General features: G+C 41.9%; 1 long non-coding RNA gene and 5 other non-coding genes across 7 annotated transcripts; 2 read left to right on the forward strand and 4 right to left on the reverse strand.

Moving 5' to 3' along the window:
- Positions 1-2,069: 2,069 nt before the first annotated feature.
- Positions 2,070-11,640, reverse strand: LOC117206685. 2 transcript variants are annotated; one of them, XR_004487420.1, is made up of 3 exons: positions 11,011-11,640; positions 3,240-3,336; positions 2,070-3,153 (listed from the first exon to the last, which is right to left on the reverse strand). It is a non-coding gene; the product is annotated as an uncharacterized LOC117206685 (long non-coding RNA). The 2 variants fall into 2 exon arrangements; XR_004487421.1 differs by lacking the exon at positions 11,011-11,640 and adding an exon at positions 4,184-4,535.
- Trnal-uaa lies at positions 6,139-6,221 on the forward strand. The gene has a single exon. It is a non-coding gene; the product is annotated as a tRNA-Leu (tRNA).
- A 499-nt stretch (positions 11,641-12,139) lies between the features above and the next one.
- Trnaa-ugc lies at positions 12,140-12,211 on the reverse strand. The gene has a single exon. It is a non-coding gene; the product is annotated as a tRNA-Ala (tRNA).
- Positions 12,212-12,645: 434 nt separating this feature from the next.
- On the forward strand, positions 12,646-12,717 carry Trnaq-cug. Its single transcript has one exon. It is a non-coding gene; the product is annotated as a tRNA-Gln (tRNA).
- Positions 12,718-13,270: 553 nt separating this feature from the next.
- Positions 13,271-13,350, reverse strand: Trnal-uag. The gene has a single exon. It is a non-coding gene; the product is annotated as a tRNA-Leu (tRNA).
- Positions 13,351-20,395: 7,045 nt separating this feature from the next.
- Trnaa-ugc lies at positions 20,396-20,467 on the reverse strand. Its single transcript has one exon. It is a non-coding gene; the product is annotated as a tRNA-Ala (tRNA).
- Between the last annotated feature and the right edge of the window lie 691 nt (positions 20,468-21,158).

The following is a 21,158-nucleotide window of genomic DNA, read 5'->3' on the forward strand; positions in this document are numbered from 1 at the left end:
GAGGCCTGACTTTATTGACCGGAAGAGCTTCGCTGCCGAACGATTTGGACAGTTGGACATTCGACCAACGAATTTCCGGTTTATAAGCGAGCCTGAGAGTCGTAACGCCACGCCGTTAACGATTAACGATTCATTTAGGAACGTTTAGTACGACGGACGAGGGTTCCAAACGTTATGTCGACCGGCATCTCTTGCTCGCTGCGATAAGGGAAACCTTTCTTGGAAATGGCAGCTTTGAATATGCGCTTACAGGTTGCTGCAAATTGAGGCGCGTGATGAGAAAAAAGTGTTTTTTAGTCTTTTGGCAAATGGGAAGGTATACGAGTATAATTTAGCAATACGTGTCGTTAAGATATTTGTACGCTGCTAGAAATTTATCGGTAGTATTGTTAGTCATCGACGATACTTTCCATTGCAAATGATGGTGCGCCATGCTGTTATACGTTCGGTTTGCTTATTGAGTTGGAAACTGATGTCCATTGTATTTTAATTTATATGCTTCGATATCTAAAAGAAAGCCAGTTTATTTATTAATTTTGAAATTCCACACATTTGTTGTAACTTAAGTTTTATATTTTTAAATTCAGATTGTTTATTGGTTCGAGAAATCTGTTGCATCCGCAGTATTTTAATTATTATACTCTTAAATTCAAATTCAGATTTTGAATTTTCATATTCGAATTTGCGTTTCGTATTTTCAAATCCAGATTTTAAATACGTACGTCTGGTTTCGTTATTCTCTTTTTACACGAAAATTAGATTCCGTTGTGAACGATCCTGTACAGACGAACGTCACCCGTGTAATTCACGTCATTCCGAAGTTAGTGGCGCATTAAACATACTGAAACGCGTCTACAGAATAGGAGACAATTCGTCGTCTCGTTAATGTCGTCGCTCGAGATCGTATAACTTGCTCTACTGTGAAATTAAACCAAGAATCGATTAACCAGAGAGCGCATAAATTAATACACAAGATGCCATTTGAACGAAGAAAAATAGTTGCGTGACCGAAATTTTGATCACGTATCTTGGAAAGCAAATAGATAGAAGTAATAGACAAATATGCAACGTAGCAATACTCAATGGAAATTTAAAGAAGAAAAGCGAAAGAAACATAAAAGCACTAAAGCATATTTAAGCATTAAATGCGAATCTTACATTAGATTAACAAAATTCATAAAAATTACACGCATGAAATCGTGAGTAAGTAATGTACTAAAAGCAACCACGTTAGTCGGTCAATTTCTTAAAGGACTTCTCAAGAAACGATATGAACCCATCACGACATTCCAAGAACGATACACGACATTCTTTCCGGACAACTAAAACCGTTCGTTGGTAGCTGAAATCTCGTGCATTTAGTATTCCGTTATTTTTTCGCGATTTACGGATACGAACACGTATAAATGTTTAATGCAAACGAATCATATCACCGGCCGCATAATAGCATGACAGCACTCTTTTAAAATGTAACGATGGTGCCCATCGGCAAGCGAATCTTTTTCTTCGAGCGTTAATTCGCATGAGGCATACGGTCGTTTATACGAGTGCATTATCGCAGCTGGCCTGTTCGCGGTTCCTCTTAACACCTTTCATAGTTGGCGTGTCCTTGCTCTTAAAGCGATTGCGAGTAAGTACTTCGTCTAAGTACGCTTCCTACAGAATATATACGTCTGAGATATCGTTACAACATTACATTTTGCATCTATTTCTATATATTACGCCTTCTTGCATCCTGGCCCATTGCATACCAGTTTATCAAGAGTATCGAGTCAATATCATTACCTCTTTCCTTCTTCTCTTTCCTCTTTTTGTAGTGAAGTACAAGAACAAAAACAATTAATCGCAATATAAGTTATTGTATGTTGAAGTTCAATGATTGCATTCTCTTTATGAAGAATTTATTTCTCTTCTTTTTTTTGTTAAAGATATTATTTCAATGAAATATGGTTGAAATTACGTGTGTTATTACCTACTATTAAACGCTACTTCATCAATGAACATCAAATGCGAAACTTTGTTATGTGAAATTTAGTTATTTTGAAAGATCATGTATATTTAAACTAGAATCTAGGAAGCGATTTTCAACTTGGAAAATACAACAGACAGTCTAGTGCTTGTAAATTCCAAATTACATTGGAACGTTTTGAAGAATTCGTTGAACGCGAATGATAGACATAAATCAAATATTATTTTCTTTTAAGTAAAACTGTATAACATTGAGCGTTCAATTATTCGACACGGCACAGGAAATCAATTACCGTCTGAGCAATCTATCTACAAGCCCTGACAATGACACACGAAGAGAAAGGCTCTTTTCCGCGGCAGTTCGCAGTCTACCTCTTCTCTGTCCGCGTGCTCCTTCTTTAATAGCCTCTGCTCCCTGGCGAGCGAGGGAAGAGAGCAACCCAGCCATAAATATCCCGTAGGGTAATTAACCCTTTGAGGACGTTGAAGCTTTGACGATTTTAATAATCTTAAAAGACAGCGAGTCCCGTGATTAGTGTTCCTGTCGGCGGATGCAATCGACAGTGCTCTTCTCCACCAATGCTTAGTTCGGTACGCGTATACATCACAAAGTTCCGCTTTCCTCGGGATTGTACATTGTAATGAAAAGCAGAGATACACAGACCAGATAAAAAATGAAATGGAAGTTCGACGTCCTTTCTATTAAATTTCAGAACATTTTTGTTATCTCTCATTTATTACATACTCTGAAATATATTTAAAAAAAATTGGTAGAACATTGTAAAGGTTAGAAATAAGAAGTTTGAATGAATCTTTAATAAAATCTATTTTTTGCATGTAAATTATTCACTTGTCTTTCAAATTTACTTTACTATATTTAATTCATTAAATATACGCAATAAGAAGTGCAAAGACTAGACTGTGTATCTCTGCATATAACAAGGAAACTGACTCGTGCATGCTCTTAAAAAAGTCTTAAATACAAAGATGCCCTTTGGCATACGTAAATTGTACGTTACCGTGCGGAGACACCTGAAGATGATAATGAAGATGGTGCGACTCTGGTTCACGTAACTTTTGCCTCGTATGATACCCCCACGTAGGTTATAGCACTTTGAAGTATTGACATAAAAGCAGTCCCTCGTGGTACGACGAAAACAATGAGCGGTGAACATGAAACGACCCCTACTAGCCAATAACACACGTGGATTATTTCAAAAAGCTAATTTTTCTCTATAACCGTACACAGAGTCAAAGGACTACATACGTACATCATTGTGGAACTCCGTCTGCATTTTCTAGAAAGCGGAAATCCCATCGTACTTTCAACCGTACACGCTTTACATCTTCCATTGCAGTCTGCGAACGCTGAAAAGCCACCAGAACAAAGCTAATTCGAAATTTAAAAAGTGCAGCAGCGAATCAAATGCTTTACAACAATACCAACTTTGACCGTTACGACGCCATGACACTATTAATTTTTGTTCGACCGTTAGGTTGAGCATACTGTATTCCTATTCGCATTTTTAAACTTCACGCAGCAATATAAAAAAAAGTCGATCGTATATCATAATATCCCGATAACGAATAGGTTTTACTGCGTGTTTTTAAAGATACCGTCACGGATAAAAAATGTTTACGAAGCTTGATAGCGTAAAAATCAAGATGGATAAAAAATGTCACACAACGGTATGCTGTTCCTTTCTCGCGATAACCCAGTAGGTTGAGGACGGTCGCGTGTCGTTGATACTTATATGTAATCAGTATTTACAAACAAAAATTCTTTATCAATCTTAGCATACAAAGCCCTTCCTTCACTTACCAAGGTTTGTGGTTTCTTATGCTATGATTATTTCTCGATAACCTAACCTGTCAATTACGTTTTCGTAGAAAAACATCTCGCGCATCGACCGCCACACGAAATTCATTTCTGTAGCTCACGTAAACCTTTGCTTTCAAAGAAAAGCATTAGGAATTCGGTCAATGCCTTCTAATAAAAAGCCAACTCAATCCTTTGAGTTGAACTTTTTGGGATTTGGACGATGTTCGATCAATCATAATTAATCAATTAATATTTATTGGCCATTTGCTTTCTTTATACGTACAGATTTCTATATAAACTATTTTATATCGCACGAAACGCAATCGAATTCTGTGTAAATTATCGAAATTCTAATGTCAGTTATATAAATGCAAGTGATTTCAGAATAAATACCTTTAGGCTAACCTGCTGCGTGGGTTCCAAATTCTTTGAAGAAGTTAAGTTTGGCATATGTTAACCTAAATTCGGACGACAGGAATCTATTCAGCAGCTGCATTTCAGTGGCGTCGTGTTTACATTCGAAAACACATGTGTTTTTGTAGAAATTCGTGTTTCAACTAATCACTCTCCTATTTCACGACCTCTGAGGAGCTTGGCGTTCTACCGAATGTACAATGTTATATTGCGTCTCTTCGGTTCCGCGCATATTTCAAACGTTCATAGGCGTCTCTAGTAACGAATATCCTAATTTCACATCAGTTGCATATTGCTACTAAATAAATAATAAAAGCATTACTATCATTTACGTATTAACTTATTTAACTTTAAATATAATTACTTTTATGTAATTACTCTAAGCTATATGTAATATATTACATTATATACGATACTATATTAATTTTAAATTCGATTTCGTTATTCAATAAGTAATATACATGAACAGTGCTCATTTGTTTATAAATTTTGCGCGGTTCTATTTTATTTTATTTTAAACCTATCAAAGCTCTCAGGACTTTTAAGACTTTTAAGCTTCGTATAATTTTCAAAGTGATTCAATTTTTTCGCCATATGTATACAAACATAATTATGTACATATACAGTTTCGAAGTACATATGTATGTAATTTGAAGTGTTTCAGATCCCATCACTAGGCGTCTCCAACCGCATGATGCATTTGTGTCTGAGACCGTGAAACGATTTATCGTATCTTCTTCAACACGAACACGAGTGGAAATTCACGAGCAATCACGTCGGAAGTGAAACGAAAAGTTTTGACTACTTAAAATATCGAGTATTCTGTTGAGTTCTCAAAGTGACGGAGAGTGATTACGTTAATGACATGGCGAAGTATGCTTTAACGACGGGATAGGTGCAGACTGGTACGACAGTGGTGGCACGCGATCCCAACATCAACCACGACATCAAACCTAACCCCGTTAGTAAATATACTAACAACGAATAGAACGATACACGACTACTTTCAGGGAAGTTACCGTTTTTTTACGACACGAAATATAGTCCAGACAGTACGATTCGGTTTTATTACGACGCCAACGTATATGTGTATGATACACTGACTTACACACAATCGTGTTGTGTACACAATTCCTTACTGTTATATCAGTGAAGCACCGTAGATGATACGCGTATAAATCCGCAGACCACTGTATTAAGTGTTAAAGCGACTAATGGAAACAGGTCGTTGGACTTTCTCACGTGAGAAGGTAGAAGATTATATCGGACCAAGATGAAGCGAGCCAAGTATATCCACCGTTTCGGTAAGTGTCTTGAATCATAATTATTTCAATCGCGTTCCCCCAGGGAGACGTGCATAAAAGCGCAACGTACGCTCTTGTATAATAGAGAGGGGGAGGGGGGGAGAGAGGGACAGAGAGAACGTTCGTATCTGAAAGCAATCGAGTTTTACGAGTGCGCGCTATTTTCTTAAGTCGATCATTAGTCAACATTGAAAACAACGAGGGTGAATAATGATTGTATTATTCAAATCGCCCTTCGCCTTTTACAACTTCCGTAATTTTTCTACGATTCCCAAGAAAGGAAAGTTCGTTACCGCTTCACGGTAAATTAATCTATTGTTCTGTAAATTGATAAATTTGCATCAGTCAAGGAGTCCGGCGTTGAATTTAAATAAGAATTTAAAAAACCATTAGATCATAGTTATGGGTGCCAAATAACTTTTTTAACATCATTTATCATGCTAAATTAAACTGTATGGTTTGTTTAGAGATATCTGTATTTGCATAACATAGGTTAAAATTAAATTTCATTTTAAATTATACAATATGCATTTGTCACATATAATATGTTGTCATTTAGTGTAAATTATAAACTAATAGTAACTGATGAGTACCATATATACCTATATAACACTAGCACATTTCACCAATGCTAGGTTGGCCGAGCGGTCTAAGGCGCCAGACTTAAGTTCTGGTTCCCTCTGGGAGCGTGGGTTCGAACCCCACACTTAGCAAATATTTTTTGTTTTTTATTTCGTCCTATATACCAACACTAATTAAACGTATTTATCATCCGTATAGCAACTCTAATTAATTAATCGATTTATTTAAAGAATTTTCATATTTAATGAATATATATACATATAAATATATCTCATAAATTACATATCCAATTTCTCGGTCACGGAATAAAAATCTGAAATATTTCCTTAACGAGAAAATGGTGTTTAAATGAGAAGAGAAATGGTTTTGCTAACAAATCATTAATTGACGGGCTAGAAGCTGATTTGCAATTACGGGGTATCTCCGCGTAAAGATAAATGGTCGGGGCTTTCGCCGAAGCCGGATTCGAAGTGACTCGAGTCTCGTAACTGATGGCAGCGATAATTGAGCCGAGTATAAATGACTTGATGAATAGTCATAGACAATTAGGGAAACTGAGATAAGGCAACGAACTATGCGCGAGCAACTTTAGCCCGTTAATCCTGTTACACCGAGTCGAGTACCAACCATTTTCGTCTCCGTGTATTTACATAACCGTACGGGTTTCTTAGCGAACCCGACGACTTACCAACGTTTCCACGATCGTATCGTTCGTTTCACGTGCATAATTCTTATTCGACGAAACGTTCAGAGGCCTTACGAACATGCTCATCCCCTTTTGTAAATCGTAGAGGCTTGTCAAACGTTTTATCGACGTTTCCAAGTTTCGCCAACAGTTTCATACGAATCGTCGTACCGGGAAGGAAAAAGAGCCGATTAAATCGGATTACCGAACAGCAGGGCCAGCCCTGTTCCCAGAAGACCAGGACTTGACACCGTAAAAGTGTCACGAGACCACCCTATTCAAAAAGGGGATGCCGTGTGCCGGCATCGAGAAGAAAGCAAACGCCAAGAGTCGCCCGTTGAAACGCTTGTCACAACAATTTCGCTAAAAAAGCACAACTCCTGTGTACTTGCCGGCACGGGCACGATGAACCCGGCACACTTGTAATTTCATTCCACCGCATCTGTTGTCATTCTCACGTTACCACGCGAATATCTCGACTTTCTTCGTTACTTGCACGATTGCAGGATCACCGGGAACAGAGGCAGAGGGAGAGGCAGAGGATGGTGATCGCGTTGAAAAAGAAAGGAAAAAAATCAGACGCGCGTATTTCAAGCAACCCTTGCGCGAACGTTGCACAATGCAGCAGCTTCGAAGATCCAGCCCTTAGCTGAGGGGTGCCATTCCTGTCGATACTGTGGTCGACGTATAAAGGGTCTGCTATGAAAAAAAGGGGATGAACGACAGGGAGGAATGGAGCAGTTTGGGTAGGTGTCCGCGAATCGGGGTACTTCGCATTATTTTTTTCCTGTTGCCCTTCTGACTCGTTCCAAACTTCCTTTCTTCCATCTTTCTTCGTGTAACCACGTTCATCGATCGACGACCACTTTGCATTATGTAATTTGAGTTAGCAGTTAAATTCTTATCGATGCTTCGAGGAGTATCGAGGGTTCGTTGTTCGTTTCCCACTCGTTCGACCCAACCGGTGTCACGATAATTCGATTGCAACACGTCGAAGCGTGAAAGCGAGACAGGAAGAAATTGAAAAACAGGTTCAACCTCGAAAATACCTCGGCTACGAAGCAATCCAACCCTCGACGAACAGAAAAGGGAAATCGTACTTATAATACTTACGCGTTTCAAGCCTGACGTCCGGTGAAATCGCGTTATCCGGATTCGGAATATTAAATTCATCTCTATCTTCTCAGGCTATCGCCCCGCGTTATCGTCACCTTAATCGAAGCTTAAAAATGTGATTTCACCCCAACGAGATGTTCGCGCCCGATGATATCCCTTCGACTAAATTCAACGAGGTTTTATTCCAACAATCGGTCGGCTGAAACGAACGCTAGTTGCAAAGCCGATGTAAAATTTTGTTCGTTCGTGGGAATTTTTTCAACCATCCGCGTTACTTTCACAAACAGAATTGCCAGCGACAATGGAAACGCTTGTAAATCGTAAATCGAGCGTCAGCCACGAAAGGCTGCGCTTGACGCACACAATTTCGCGATATCACGAAGATGAGGCAAAAATTAATCAAGCGAAAACCATAAATAACGATTCATGGCGGGCCGAGCGTACTCGGTCGGACAATGGATGACAAATCGCACGGCAAAGCAAAACAAACTGAGGACTAGATTAAGCTTCTCGTCTGCTCGATTCGCCGCTGCCTTTCGCCATTGTCATCGATACAGCGAGGATCAGCCTGGACATAATCTTCGTGGCTTATGGCGCAACAGCCAAGAAAAATGAAGCGTTTCTCGAACGCCCAGCGACGGTTTCTTTGAGCGAGTTCTCGTTTCGCTGTCGACCCTCTGTTACAACCGCGATAGACCGACCCACCCACTTCTTCCCGAGCTTTGCTTCGTCTGTGTGGCAACGATCTCGAGTGTTGGTCGTATGGTTGCACCGTTCACGGGGTGTACATCTTGAAGGAAGCCTCGGTGAATCGGCTTGATCTCCGCGTAAGGTTATCAGAAGGTACGTAAACATAAACAAGAGGTGGCGTGAGCGTTGGCGGTTGCAGGGAGGAGTAGGTCGTCTTTGTGCAGAAGGGAAGATCGGATCGGGGCCGCGTTAAAAAAAAGAAGAAAAGAATAGCCGTCTTAAGAGCAGGACGCCATAGCAATCGTAAATGTTTAATATCGTGATTAAAGGCGCTGGCGCCTCTTATTATTATTTCAGTCTGGAGGACATTTCGCCCACAGTCCTCTTCTTGCTCCGCGTCACCGCGTTTCTTTTCAATTCTCACTTTCCTTCGTCGGCTTAAAAATCCTCCGTGAAAATTAGCCGCCTAAATATTTAAAGCTCCCCTACCCATTCGGCCGTTCGTTGCACGGCTTGGAACACTGTGCCGCGTGGAATCGGGCGCCGGGGGTGGTGATGGAGTCGGGGTGGAAGGTAGAAAAAAAAATAAGGAAAAGGGAAAAAAGGACGAAGAAAAAAATAGAGGAAAAAAAGGAAAAGAAAGGACGAGCGAGGAAGAGAGAAGAGCGGGAATACAAAAACAAGCGTCTGCGGGCCGCGTCATTGTCCCGGGCATGGAGACAGGCGTGATCTCTTCCATCTGATGGATTTCTGCTGCAGTCACCTCTAACCACCTCGCTCGTCACTTCCCGTTGCGCTCCGTACCATTGGACACCCGACTGACTTTTTCTTTTAAATCCTTTTTCCTTTCCTTTTCTTTCTCTCTTTTCCTCTCTGTTTCATTCGCCCTCGCCATTCAATCGAGGCTCGAACAGCTCGCACCCTCTCCCTTTCGTCGTTGCGAACAACGAGGAATACAGCGATGCGAGAGCATCGAATTAACGCGTAATTTCTTCGAGGAGACTTATCACGCGAAGTGGAGACACCTACGTGACGCGAATTCTTGTTTGCCTCGAAGAGACACGAATTCACGGAACAACGACCCGAGATACCACGTCGAGGACGACGTTTCCGCGTCTCGTCGAACGCCCCAACGTGTACAGCTGCAAATCGAGGGACGAGAAATCCACGTGCCGTTCAATTGGACATTTAAATTCAGCCGGAAGTTTGCAGCACGCCTAACGCGAAAAAGAACCGTGTTCCACGTGGAGGATGGTTTTATGTAGATCCGCGAGCCTCGGACACCGTATACATCAACGGATATTCGTAAATAAAATTTTCGCGAGGGTGACAAAATGGTCACACGCTCCACTGCTGACCCCATCGGGGTCAAAACTCGATATCTCTATGCGACGTGATTTTCTTCTTTTTCTTTATGTTGTTTTCACGTAGTTACGCCGCGACTCGGGGACACAATAAAATAGATACGGGATTGCCGGACAGAATATTATAACGGTCGAACGACAAGGGGGATCCGTTTCTTTCCCTTTCGAGGGAATAACGCGAGGAATGCCGGCTGATTTAGGCGACTCTATTAGATTTCTTCGCGTGTGTCCCACAGCGTTCGCAATCCGACACGCGCTACTCTCTAATTTTCCAGCTTTTTCTCTCTCTTTCTCTGTCCCTCTCTTTAGAATTCCTGTTCAAGGTCCTCGCGTTTCACAAGACAAGTTACAAAACGTCACCGTTTCGCGATGACTTCGCGCTCCTTTTTCTTTCATCGAGATGCACCGACCGTCCACCGGCAGTGCAAAATAGATTTACGTAACGCGGAGAGCCAGAGGCACAGTGGACGCCGATGAATTTGCATGGTGGATAATGGTTGGCTTGAAACAATGGAAAAAGAAACGAGCTGTGCCGCCACCGCCGCCACGGTCGTATCTTTTTTCGCGATCGACCGTGTCTTTTGCCTCTTTCCTAGCCGACTGCCGCAACATTTAAACGGTCACGTTTACCTCCGATCAATCAAGGCCTTTATTCCCGCATCGCTGTGTATTTCTTGCACCGTACCAACTCATCGGCGGTTCTATTACGTTACGACCGAGCTATGTTTCTGCCTTACTGCGTCGTTTCTCCGTAGTACGATGATTAATACTCTCCGGTTCGCGACGTTGTATACTCCGCGATAGGAAGAAAGAAGAGAAGGAAGCACGAAGAAAAAAAGAAACGTGCGAGAGAGAGAGAGGAGAGGCGAAAAAAAAGAAGCTGTCACAGTATATTTCACGCGATTATTCTCTTCGCGTTTATCGTCACGAACAGATACGAAGTATCCGGCCGCGCGATGAGCACGGCAATTCAAACGATACCATCTTTCTCCGTCTTCGACCACGGGGACCGCTTTTCACTCGTTTATACGAAACTTTTGCATATGACGAATCGAGGACTATTACCATTCAATCTCCTTCGCTCGGCTTCGTTTGCATCCTATCATCTCCCCGATGCTTCTCGCTTTACATACGGCCATGGCCATCCAGTTGAATACGACGACTCGCGATTCTTCTGCCTCTTGCTTTTCTTATATGAATTCTTTTTTATTCCTCTAATCTTTATTCTTCTTTCTCTCCTTTTTTTTTTTTTTTTTCGTACTCGTATTACTCGTATTTTCGTTCGGTGTGTGACTCGTCTCGCGATCGGTGTACGCTGCATCGCGTCGATAATCGTACTGCACGTGTTCGCAATCGCGAAGTCAATCACGTGCCATAAGTGCGTAGTTGCTGCTCATTTCGAGGCGCTATGCGAAACGTGTTTGATCATGGTTAACGTTTAATTGTGTAGCGTGCATGTGAAATAATGATAAAAGAGGCACGCGGGAAACGAAACACTCGCAAATCAATCTGATCAACTCCATTTTTTATCAATTTCTCAATCTCCGTAGCCGATCAATATGATTGGAGTTTAACTCGTCAGGAACTGAACGATGTACTATGTATGTATCTTGATGAAGTCGATTGGTTTAATTCACAGGTGAAGCGTACGTTATAACGACATCATTAAATACGAAATACTACGAGTATAATGCTTGTAGTTAAATAATATTCACGATATCATTAATTAAACGATACTAATAATATTTATCGATATTAACTAGAACAAGTAATTTATTATTTTGATAATAGGTAAAGAAATAAAGAAAGAAAAATGAACGCTATAGATTAGAACGATACAAGATAATGCGTATATATAACGTACATATAATCCGGGCAGGTATACGACTGTCTCCTTTGAATGTCGAGCAACGTCTGCCAGAATTAGATTTCAACGATATAAGATAATGTGTATATACAACGTACTTATAATCGAAGCAGGTATACGACCGTCACCTTTGAACAACGACCGACATAAATAGATTCGAACGATACAAGATACGTCAAGTGTAGTCAAGACAAGTACATGACCGTCCCGTATGTTTGGATACCTAGCGACTTCCAGAATATCGTGTTCTCCTCTGCCAATAATGGGATATTGTAAGTAAGTCTAAATGAATATTTCGTGAAGAGTAAAAAAAAAAAAAAAAAAAATTGGAGATGCCGGGGATCGAACCCGGGGCCTTTCACATGCAAAGCGAACGCTCTACCACTGAGCTACATCCCCGTTTTTTAATTCAATCGAACAAATCGAAGAACAGATATCTATAATTATTATCGATCTTGTTGAAACAATTTTTATTCCTATTTAACGTAATTACATACACGTTTTAAGATTTAATCGAAATGTATAAATACATCTTTCGTCGTTTTTAGAGAAACATATATCTTTACACGTTAGTGAATTGATTCAATTATGGCGTTTTGAATCATGCATCGATCATCTGCGCTTAAAATATTTTGACGATTTTATTTATTTAATTGTTTATTAATTTGGTTTCTAAAGAAAGATGAATATACAGTAAGAGTCTTGTAGTTTTTAGTGCTGCCTTACGATCGAATCGATTCTTGAACTTGTCTCAGTGACGTTTCTGTATTTATGGTAATGACCTACAATTTCAAGGTCACATTTGGTTTATATTTTTATTAACCCTTCTCGAAGGTCTCATGGTGTAATGGTTATCACTCTGGACTCTGAATCCAGCGATCCGAGTTCAAATCTCGGTGGGACCTTTGAATTTTGGACTTTTTTAACCAAAATTTTTAACCATAATCATTTTAACCATAGACACGAACTATATCTTCGATATTTTACTAACTTATTCCCTTAAGTTAGAATTTACACGACGTTTTTAGTTTTTTAGCTTTATCGAACTAACAAATTATATTTTACAATACATGCAGGTTTATATTTAACACTCAAACGTTTGCGACATGAATACTAATAACAGAGTATTCATTTCTCTCTATACTGTTACACGGTTATTACATATCACGCTTAAACTAACTTGCATTGTGTGCATTGCTTTAACAGATACTCGGTATGCTACGCTGAGGCATAACAATGTAAAATTGCATTACTTATCGTTATGATCCTCTCCTAAAGGATCGACATCGTGAATTATCGATTACCCATATCTTCCTAGATCTAACAAAATTGTAGTTAGTGAATTTCATAAATTTTACGATATCGGATATATTTATGAAAAAAAAAATGAGATTGCGTGTGCATCTTACACTTTGGCGACTATCGTTAATTGTAAGAGCGAAAAAAAAAAAAAGGAATTGACAGCGGTGGGATTCGAACCCACGCCCTTACGGACTGGTGCCTAAAACCAGCGCCTTAGACCGCTCGGCCACGCTGCCTCGAAAACTTTTCGTCCCTATCTCCGTACATGACGTTTACGCCACCATATATATTACATAACACGAGTTATCGTGCTACCCAACAAACATTTTTCATTACATCAAATTTCAATAGCAGGATCTATCATATTTGCTATCTTGATTCAATAATCTCTAGTATTCCGATATGCCTTTGTAGCGGCACATCGGTCAACGGAAGATTTGAGTCGGGACAGACTCATATTATTGTGCCTTGGAATACCAACGTTTTTTTGGTTTGCTAGGTTCAAAGGTAAACAAACTCCGGACAAAATATTATTGCCGTTATTTATAATCGTCAACCGAAGTTACATTTGAATTTTTCGTGACAACAACTGTAGTTATAAATAGACGAAGGTGCTCTCTCGGACAGTTCAATAGTAGAGTAATTAACAATTTATATTAGAGATTTTAATATATCGACTATTACGATTGTATCACTCGTATCTTTGTTAAACGAATCGACACGTTTAATAATCACCTCAGCTTTCAAATAGGAAAAGAGAAATATATTTTTTTAAGTAAATAATAGGCTATGCATATTTGAAGGCTAATCACGATTGTCGTTAAAATAATTTTAAGAGCGACTCGGTTACTCCTTGGTATATGTAGAATCTTAAAGCAAATGTAAAAATGAGAAGAAACGTAACTAGAAATTCTTAGAAACTTGTAATTCATTTATAAAACTAGAGTAAGTTCTAGAAACCACCAACAATAGTTACTCCAGTTTTATAAATAAATTTGATGTCTTGAAGAGATTTGTATCACGTTTCTACTTATATTCTTACTGAAGCTTGTTTAAATAGAAACGTAATTATAAAATCTCTATGCTTCGTGGAACGTTGTCTGGAAAACGCAGCAATACGTTACACGCGATGTAGCCTATTTTTGTACGTCAGAAATTACTTCTCCTGCGCTAGAAACAATTAATTAAGTCAACAAACGGGCAATTAAGGCAGGAAGTAGCCATCGTGAAGCAATGATTAAACGTTTTCATCGCGGCCTACGGACGATCGTCGCAGGTTATCATCATGATAAAGAGGTGGTCTCGCATTCTGCCGACAGTGTGTGTTATACGTGTAGGAGTGTACACGCGGGTCGTCTATTCTTGCCAAACGAGTTGCGTAATCCAACGAAGCATCGTGTTTCGCGTAACACGGCTCTAACCACCGTTAAGAAGAGGGGAGAAACTTAATTCACGAGGAACGAAAATTTTTACGATCGATTTCAACGGTCGTTACTCTCTCGTGTAGTTTCTGTTTCTTCTTCTTTTTTGTTCTTTCTTAAAGGTACGCTTGCACATTCAGCTCGACGAAAGGAAGAAAAAGAAGCGACGAAATCGGCGATGATACGCACGAACGTACGTCATTATGGTCGCGAAACGAAACTTCGTTTTTATTTTCCCTTCCCGGCAGCGGCGCGATAATATCTCAATATAAAAATTCATGCTCATAACGCGACTTCGAGTTTGAGTCTTCTTATTTTTCCTCTTTCTTTCTCCTTCTTCCTTCCCCTCGCCTTTTTTTTTCCTTATCGCGTCTCTCGGGGACGACGAGCGTAAAACTAACGCTTTAGAGAGAGAAAGAAAGAAAGCGCCAGCCATGCCGAAACGACTGCGGACAGATCGATAAATTCGCGTGAATATTCTTGTAGCTGATAAGCCGGACAGATAAGGCGAAATCGGTCTTTGCAAGTGAGGATCCCCTCGTTACGGGGTTGGAGATACGAGCATACTGCAAAATAGAAGATAAATGTCGCGATTTCGTATTCTTTACACCGATGTTTTATAACCTCGCCCCTTTTTACCTCGGATATATTCACTTTTTTCATTTATTTATCGCACTACCGGATCTCTAGAAATCACGTTGTACAAATTTTCATAACGTTTCCTCGTACGGTTAACGTCCTCTACGCGTGCACGCTCGTTACGATCGACGTCGATATCGACGAGTAACGTGTACGTATTGATAGTTCGATACGTGACGATATCGTTCCTTGACGGTGGAAAGGTTCGCGACAGAAGCGGTACCTGTTTAGCATCGCGTTTAGCAGAATCACGCCGCCACTTTAACCTAATACTCGTGGCTGTCGCGGTAAATGATGGATCGTTAGCGGCGATCGTAGTCCTACGTAGATGATCCCGATGACTTGCACCGACTGAATTACGTCCCGCATGTTGCATATCATAGAGAAAATCCTTGCGCGTATATCAGCGTATTGCGTTACGAGGGGCTCGCGCGGGGGCGTTCATCGTCCATGGATTCCCATGAAATAAACTGCTAGAAGCCAATTGGGGATGATAAATCTATTATTTTCGGCGAATCATCGGACCTATCGAAGGGAACAGGCTCTCGTAGCCGGATAATATACTCGACGTACGTACAGGTGCTCCGTTTCGTGACTTACAGTTCGTTCGTTTCGATAACGCAAACTCATCTCTCGTCCGACTAACGATTAACCGGACGATACGATCGTTTCGCGCGTTAAACGATCTTTCCCTGAACGATCGAATTCATCAGCGTGGTCGTGCAAGAATCACGTGGAAAACTTCAAATAATCAGCGAACCACGAAATAATCCGATTGGATGTTATCGCATTGGCGATTTATCGGCAGGGTCATTGATCGATGGTCGCGCCCTGATAACAACCGCCGTGACATCATGTGGAAAACGGAACCAAAGGGACTCTTTGGATAAAACGCGCTCTCCTCGAAACGGCTCGTTAACGGTGAATGGGAGAGGGCTTTTGGCATTTTCGCGAGGCCGTGCACATCGCTCGACACAATGTCCCGGCCATTAACGAAATACTCGATGAGTACGTATCGAGCATCGATCATTACGAGACCGCGGGCTTCGCTGGATATTCCGGTAACGGCCTATCGCCGCAATAATCGTCAACACGCGCAATAATCATGTCGTTTAATGACAATTGATGAGGACCAGGAAATGTCCGTGCTTTAACATCGGGCCGCGCGTCTCTACGCTTAGCCGACTCTACTCGCGATTCGTACGCGATAACGCGTGCATGTTTCGATGTATGGATGCGTGAATTTGCGTATATGTATACGTGTACGTACAGGTACATAGGCATAGGTACGAGAATGGATACGCACGAGTACAGGTACGCGTGCTTCGCATCGCGATAGCTACGTACACGTAGGCAGAGGCACGATTCTATTGTTGGCGCTCGGGTGTGCCATTACGCGCGATCAGTCAATATTTTCTCGTAACTGACCTCCGTTTCGATTCGGGTTTCCGCCGCTGTAAACTCGAAATAGACGGTTCAGATGGGCGAAACAAGCAGGCTATAGGCGGAGTTTGCGTGTTTCCGCACCGAAGGCAGCCTTCCCGTTTTCCGAAACACGATGTTACAACGGGGAATATTTTCGCGTAACTGACCTCCGGCGATTCCGGATGCGCGGTGATGAAGTGTCTATATGCACTTCATTGCACCGATTCCGCCTACAAGCTACCACGCCTCTGGCGAACCTCTGGTAACACAACGTTACAACCTTATCAAATATTTGCACCTTCCGAATCGAATTACGGTGTTTCTGTTTGTCTCGCCACCGAGATATCGCCCTTTCTTCGGTTAAGCGCTAATTAAAATGTGCATATCGAAACGAGGCCTCCGCTGCGATACGATCGTTCAATTCGCGTGCTCCCATGGATTCATAATTAACACCGAGCCAGTACATTTAATATCGCGACTCATCGACTCGTCAGACGCTATACCGTACAGCGATATCGGTACAGTATCGCTATCGATCTCACGTTGCGTTTTCGCTAACGAAATTCGTATATCGCCGTGCATCGTCGCGTATAATGCGAATTTCATTGTACCGCAGGCACGGACGATTTTTAATTAAAACAAATTGCGCTATAAGTGGTCGACCCTTGATCACCGTCCCGTCGGTATTTCGAGGCTGATTTCGCCCGACTATAATATTTCCGGCTGTACGAGCCATCAACGCAACGTTTCGGAAAACTCCTCGATTACCGGTCAGATTATCGATCAATTTGTGCGCCGACCAATTTGTACACCGTGCATACGCGTTTACACATATGTACATACACACGTATGGCAAACTCGTACGTACGCTGTAGATAGGATATCTTTCAGTCGAGTTGCGCTTGCTGCTCGAGGCCAGGCAGCCAGAACGCTCTGTATACGCACGATGGTTGCGATCGAACGAGCTCTCGCACTCGCGAGTATCGCGTAGAGTAATTGAGAGTAATTTTGCAAGGCCAATTTACGCTGAAATTTAAACGTAAAAAAATTTTGTCCCTATAAACCCTCGGTCTTTCCGCGGACCGACGAGTCTATGTTTTTTCATCCCTTTGTACGTTCGGTTGCTCGATCCCTCGTGAAACCGGCGTTCACCTGCATCATCGGACAAACCTCGTTTCTCCGCCGTAATTCCATTTTCACGCAGCCCCGGCGATCGTATGACTCGATTTTTCCACAATTTCTGCGCCACCGCTGGTGAGGGCACGGTTGGGGAATTTCAATTAAATTACTCGTTCGTCTCTGTTTCTCCTTCTGCCACGTATCGTCGCGCGAAGGGAGAGAAAAAAGAATAACTCGTTCAACCCCGGAACACGATCGTCGAACGCCGACCGGTGACGAAGTTCTCGTCGTTTGCCTTTAATGGCCGCGTCCTTTCGACGCGCTCTCGCGAGATTGCCGATGATTAATCAGCCGCGGCAGCCCCATTTTTACTCTGCGAGCACGCGACGACGATTACCCCTAAGCGAGACACCATTTCCATTATTTGTTCCCTTTTTCACAGTTTCCCTGTCTCTTCCCTCTCTGCTTTGTTTTTTGTTTAAACTTCTTCACCCAGCAACGATTCGGTTGGAACGTGGAAAAACGATTACGGGAGGATGGCTCTTATCCGACGATTGCCAGCGTCGAACGCGTGCAACTCGTTCGTTCGATCGATTCCATTTTTCCGTTCAACGCGAATCGATCTCGTAGCTTTCATTTTCTTCGTACGTATTACACGCTACCAACAAACCTACTTTCTTCGCGTACACAAACACCGCGACCTCTTCCTTCTTCCAATAGGTAACCAACTGAGAACTCTTGTCAGACGAAAGCAAATAGAAAACTTGGTATCCTACGAGAAAGAAAGTGTACATAACTCCACCGGCTGACTAATATCCCTAATAACAGTGATAAGTGGAAAACGGCGGTGTATTACCTGCTGAATGCGGTCGACGAAGTTTCTCGACGTGGGTTGACGCCGTGGGAATCCCCAGAGAATCGACGTATGACGTAATGTCGAAGGAATGGCGTGCAACCCTCTACTCCCTGTCCTTCCACTCCGAACCCTCCGACGCAGCCCCTTGCTCGGCACCTCGCCACGGCATTCTCTGACACAACGGCGACGCGTACGCGAGGACAATGGCTGTACGACGTCGGCGGCGAGAGGCGGAGGGCTCTGATTTTCTCCCTCGGTGCATCACCGATAAATGCGTTTAGCTTGAGAAATGAACCGCGCGGCTTGCTTGCGTGCAGTCTGCGTGCAGTCTGCGTGCAGTCTGCGTACAGCCGAGTTTCAGGCGGTGCAGGCTGCGTGGTACACGATTTCGCGCAGAGAGACGCCACGCGGTTCGTAACGCCAATGCTCCATTGCAATGGGATGCAGTTTTTGCGCTAATCGGATTAGGAAACGTTCAAACGTCGAAGTTGGAAACCGCGTTATTCCGCTGCGTTCAACACGATTCTGCAGTTATATGCATTTTCTGCTTCACCCTTCCTTTTAACGTTTCTTTCCTCTTTTTTCTTGCCTCTCTTTCCCCTTTCTTTCTTTCTCTCTTTTCCATTTCATTGCCGACTATATCGTGATCGATTCTCCTGTTCGAGAGACGAACATGCGAGAGGAAAGGGAAAAAGGCATCCGAACGAGAACGAACAAGCGAGCATCGGTCCCTTCGGGGCGCTCGATCGGCATTCATCCTCCGCGATCCCTCAACCCGTTTACCTTCCGATATGCGAACATATATCCATTGGTGTTTCGCCTTTGTTTTCCACCGATGAAAGAAACGCGACGGTCCGAACGATTTGCCTCGGTATTTAATCGAACGCGGGAAAAGAATTTTCCTTTACGTAGGTTCGCGAGCGTGGCTCGGCGAGCTATTGGTCGGAAACACGCGACGTAGAGTAATTAAAATTTAGTTTCGAACGCGTGGAGAACGTTTGTTTCGCGAGTTTCTCGAGGGCTGTGTTGACTGAAATCCTAAAATTGCCTCTCTGTCAGCGTGACAACACGGTTATTGTATTACTGGCTCGCGTTGACGTCGGGAAACGTGTTCCGGTCGTTTAATAGTAGTGTCCTGTATCCTCGGAAAATTAAATCGGGAAACCTTAATAAAATCCTTGCGAATTTCGCGATTTTCTGGCTTCGTGAAACGTAAAATGTCGGTCCGGTCGATGGACGGCAGTTGCGGGGCTTCCGAAAAGAAAGAAAAAGAGAGGCAAAAAATGGAAAAGAAGGGAAAAAACGGAGAGGAAACTTTTGATTGCTGATACCGGACGACCGCACGCTCGAGGGGAATCGATGATTATACGTGTGCTCCGCAGCTTCCTGTTATTTCAATTTAACTCCGTGCTTTTTTACGCGAATATCAGATTTCACTGCATAAACCACCGACTTCTACTTTTTCTTCCATTGATTTATTGGTAATCAGGATTAAATTGCGCAAAAATCAAAGTATAAGTGCGAGATTCGAAATATAACCTACATATTTCTTATTCCCGAGATTGCCTATAATGCCATAATTACGGTGTTTCTTGTCTCCCTATATGACATTTGTGTCAATGATTTTACTCTGTGATTAATCCTGGCAACGCGTGTTTATGCCTACGTATAAATAGAGAATTACGCTAATTTACAATTTAAATTACTTTGTATATATTTTTGTAATGGAAGATTGTAGCGTACGGCAAATCTCGATACGAATTACTGTAATGAAAAGCAGAAAAAAAGAAGAAACATACGTAGTGGAGACAAAAATAAATCTGGAGATGCCGGGGATCGAACCCGGGGCCTTTCACATGCAAAGCGAACGCTCTACCACTGAGCTACATCCCCGCGATACTTATAAATGATTTTATATCCTGAAATACTGGCAAACTCCATAAGGCTATATACAAACAATAATTATAATATATTTGTAAACAATTCTCGTTAAATTAATGCAATTACCTAAATCATCGAAACAGATGTTCAAATGTATGCGTATATACTCATTTCGATTACCGATTATTACGAATACGGAGCCAGCTGTCTTTGCCGAGCTAATTCTGCAAATATGCAAGACCGATGTTATTAACAGATGTATCGTGTTCGAAAATACAATGTGCAATTTAAACGACGTCATATGGCGAGCTGAGAATCATAGCCGTGTAAGTCAAAATTCGAACAAGCTTTTCACGTTGTACACTCCCTGATGGAACTATCTGACTAAGTTATAATTTTATTTTGCATCGCGACATATTTTCCAAAATTCCGTTGAATTTCTTTGTACTAATGGGACTAAAACACTATCGTACGAAAAATAGTAGTTCGCTAACTCGCATCACTATGATTTTCAGTCTGCTATATAATCCACGTAAAGACCTGTTCCACGAATTATGAGCGGCCCTGAGGTAAAACCGATGATCATTTGCCGCAATTGCGTCCCATTATTGCAACGCATTCGCATGGGGTTGGCGTACGTGCTCAAAGAATTACGAGGATGGCTAAAAGTCACCCCCCGTCGCGTGACTTATGCACCACCGAC

This window comes from Bombus bifarius, unplaced genomic scaffold (assembly GCF_011952205.1).
Source record: "Bombus bifarius isolate JDL3187 unplaced genomic scaffold, Bbif_JDL3187 scf7180000008008, whole genome shotgun sequence".
Taxonomy (NCBI): domain Eukaryota; kingdom Metazoa; phylum Arthropoda; class Insecta; order Hymenoptera; family Apidae; genus Bombus; species Bombus bifarius.